Below are 4,141 nucleotides of genomic sequence, written 5' to 3' on the forward strand. Positions count from 1 at the left end.
CAAAAAAAAAGAGACTGTGTGGTCTACTTTGGTGTTAGACATTGAGCCTGCCTTTGTTCAACCCCCTGAGACCCCATAGTTGTTGTTCCAATTCACTATGGCTGGGACTTTACATTGAACTTTGTTCCAAATCCCTAACTAGTCATTGTCTCTCCACCTAATAGTATTTTGGGCACCTATTTTCCTAGAAAACTTCCTGGTTTGCTGATAACTAGGCAGGTCCAAAATTATATGACTGGAGTTACGTGATTTGTGTCTCTGGGGAAAAAAATTATTTTGATACCACTTCTATTATGACAAAATTGTAACGAAAAGTTTGGCAGGTATTTATTAGTAAGGAGAAGAGACAAGCGATAGTTTATCACTTTACAGAGCTGAAAGTGAGGGGATAATATTCAAGAAGGCTCAGAGGTGGATGTCTGTAGATCACTATAACAATCAGCCTTGAAATTTTTATTTTCAGGCTATGAGATGTATCCAATCCAAGACCATGACGGCCACATTGAACTTGAGCAGCTTCAATCCAGGCCCATTCATCCTACTGAGAATCCCAGGGCTGGAGGAGTTCCATGTCTAGATCGGGATTCTCTTCTTTATTATCTACCTTGTGGCCCTTGCAGGCAACAGTGTCCTTCTCTATCTTATTTCCGTGGAGCGCAGCCTTCCTGAGCCCATGTTCTTTTTCCTCTCCATGCTGGCTGCTACAGATACCATCCTGTCTAATACATGTGTACCCAAAACATTCAGCATCTTCTGGCTAGGTCCTCAGGAAATCACTTTTCCTGCATGCCTTACTCAGATGTTCTTTCTCCACTACAGCTTTGCTATGGATTCTGCCATTCTCCTGGCTATAGCATTTGATCACTATGTTGTTATTTGCTTCCCCCTAAGATATACCACTATTCTTACCCGTCAGATTATTACTAAGATTGTAATGGCTATTGTCAGCAGGAGCTTTTGTATCATCTTCCCATGTGTATTCTTATTAAAGCGACTGCCTTTTTGCCGAAAACTCATCATCCCTCACACATACTGTGAGCACATAGGTGTTGCCCAACTTGCCTGTGCTGACATCTCCATCAACATCTGGTATGGCTTTGCTGTACCTATAATGACTGTTACATCAGACATGATCCTTATTGGCATCTCCTACATTCTCATCCTTCCGTGCCATCTTTAACCTTCCATCTCGAGATGCCCACCAGAAAGCCCTCAACACATGTGGTTCCCATGTTTGTGTCATTCTTATATTCTATACCCCAGCCCTGTTCTCTGTCCTCACCCACCATTTTGGTCACAATATTCCTCGCTCCTTCCACATACTGGCTGCCAACCTCTATGTAGCCATCCCTCCTGCACTCAATCCACTCATCTATGGGGTGAAGACCAAGCAGATTCAGGAAAAAATCATCCTACCCTTTTTCCCTAAAGGGAACCAGTGACATGAGACTGAGAGCTTGGGAAAGGAAACAGGTAACTATATTGACTTTAGTATGCATTTCATTTTTTCTACAGCTAAAATATCTACAATGGTGATTTAAATACCATTTAGGTATTTAAATAAATTTAAATTTAGGTGATGAAATCCTAAAAGTTTTCCATGTGTTGGAGGAATCAGTAAGACAAGGTAAGGAAGTAGATGTAAAGAAGGGCAACAAAAAAAGTTGAAGAAGGTATGTCTGATTGAAAAGATAGACCAGAGGGAAATTTCTATTTCATTTTGGGATAGATTTCCAAGACTTACAGGATAGAATACTGATCGTATATAATGTGGATGAAAAAAAATAGAATATTATTCTTAATTAACAGGTTAAAAGAGATGACTAAAGGTCTAACAATTTGAGATATCTTTGTTGGATACTTTCCAGATGAAAGTTGGTAACATTAACAGCAAATGATTACCCTCCTTAGGAATCATCCAGGAAGATTAATCATCTAAAAGCATGGTTCTCAAACACTGATGAGTATCAACATCACCTGGGGAATTTGATAGAAATGCAAAGTCCCGGGTTCTATCCTACTTCAATGGGTCTCTGTGTTCTTTGACTGTTCTCTAGGTGATTCCAATACCTAAGAAATCTTGGATCCTTCCAAATCAGAAAAGTCCTGGTCCTTTGAAATACCCATAGACTTGGTTCTTCTAGTAATTTCCTGGGCTTGGAAGTAACATAGCTCCCTTTTATGTTCCCCATAACTGCCTCTTGCTTAGTATTAGTGATCCATCTTAAAGAACTATAGAAATAATCCCTGAAAGTATAGTCTTAGTGATCCATCTTAAAATTCCATAACTGTAAGTCTCATATCATCAAAATATATTATCAATTACCTCTACTTATTGTAGTCTTTGAAGGATTTCACTTCTGGCACAAAAAATTCTTGTCATGATTGTTGGTTATTTTAATAAACACAGAGATGACACATTAATAACTCTGTGTGGTATTCTTTAAAGATAGCCACAGTACTATATTCCATCTTCCATGCTTTTCTGCAGTGTGAACTTGCCATTCCCACATTACAGTTGGAGTCTAATACTACTTATCTTGAATCTGTTGTTAAACAGAGGGGTTCCATGATAAACAGAATTCAGTGAAAGTAACATTCTGAGCCTTCTGAGGTTAGACCACAAAAATCTTTGCAGCTTCCACTTGGGTCTCTTGAAATGATTTATCTTGGTATGCTCCTTCTTGGAACCCAAATACTGAGCTACAAGTATCCCGAGCAAATGGAGAAGCCATGTCTAAATATTTTGGTGGACGACCTAAGTTGAGATCCCAGCCAACCGTCCACAACAACTACCAGTCATGTTGAGACTTCAGGTATCTGTAGGCTCAACTGGCATCTCTCTGTAATGTATGAGAGACTCAAAGAGACAACTACCCAACCAATTGAAGCTAAGTCATAGAACCACAAGAAGTAATAACTTGCTGTTTTAAGCTAATAAACTTGGGGATGGTTAGTTATGCAGCAATAGATAAATGATGCAGAAATTGGTAACAGAAAGTGAGGTGCTGGTGTAGCAAAAACCTAACACAGGTAGCATTAGCTTTGGCATAGGCAGCAAGCAAAAGCTGAAAAGACCTTGAAGAAGCTGTAAATGGAGGTCAAAGACAGTGAGAAAATTATTATTTGAGGCTGGAGAAAAAGGTATAGGTAACAGATAGTTGTAGGAAGTTTGAAAATACCATAACTTGGAAAGTAGAAAATACACCTAATTAACTAATGCATTTGGCCAAGGAGATTTTGAAGCGGAGTACTGAACATATCAACATTATTTTTATGCCACAGATGATAAGGTACAGATAGATGTAAGCTACAGTGAAATTATTCAGTGTTCAAGCATAACTTAGAGTAAATACAAAGGAGTCATAGCTGGCTGAAATCAAATAAAAAAGAAATCTCTCCCCTCCCCATCCTCTCCAAATGACAAAAGACTCTCAAAAGAAAAAAAATATGTCCTCAGGGTGTAATATCATCTCTAGGATGAGACTATAAAATCCTTTGCTAAGAGTAGAGAAATATTTAAGGGTATGCCTAATTAATTTTTTCAATTAGACAAAGAAGTTTCTAGGAATCTTAAGGAAATTGTCCCAGAGAACCATAACTTTCAGGCAAAATCAGATAGGGAGCAAACTAGAGGTATGATTTTTTTCTAATGGAATAAATCCCTAAAGGATTCATAAAGAACCACAATTTTTAAGAGAAATGTACAGAGGTAAGCACCATCAGCTTCAACTAAAAGGGACAGAGTTAATACAAAATGAAAAGGGGACTTTGGGTCTCCAACTTCATTAGGTAGGAAGCAGATGAAGAAAAGTACTCAGATGTAAACACAGGGCACTACTCAATGAGAAGCAAAGATGACACAGAATATAAAGCCAAGTGCCCAGAGGTTAGACAAAAGCCATGAAAAATCATTTCCAAGAAGCAGGATTGGGTCCTTATTAAGAAACTGGTGATATTAATCTCTGGCTGGATTTTAGAAACTCTAATGGACTAGTGACTGTAATATGACTCTCCCAATATTTTACATATGAGTATCAATTGCAGCTCTCCATCTCAGCATCATCAGAGTGTGTTGGCTGTGTAGATTGCAGATTTCTTTCTCATTTCTTTACTTCACAGGTCTTCAGATTGAAAGGAA

The 4,141-nt window shown here is 38.3% G+C and overlaps 1 pseudogene; it reads left to right on the plus strand.

The window, feature by feature from the left end:
- Positions 1–490: 490 nt before the first annotated feature.
- LOC123840916 (olfactory receptor 52H1-like) lies at positions 491–1,442 on the plus strand (annotated as a pseudogene).
- The last annotated feature ends 2,699 nt before the right edge of the window (positions 1,443–4,141 follow it).

Source organism: Mirounga angustirostris, unplaced genomic scaffold (assembly GCF_029215605.1).
Source record: "Mirounga angustirostris isolate CCGP_5_RB_7025 unplaced genomic scaffold, mMirAng1.0.hap1 SCAF_13, whole genome shotgun sequence".
Lineage (NCBI taxonomy): Eukaryota > Metazoa > Chordata > Mammalia > Carnivora > Phocidae > Mirounga > Mirounga angustirostris.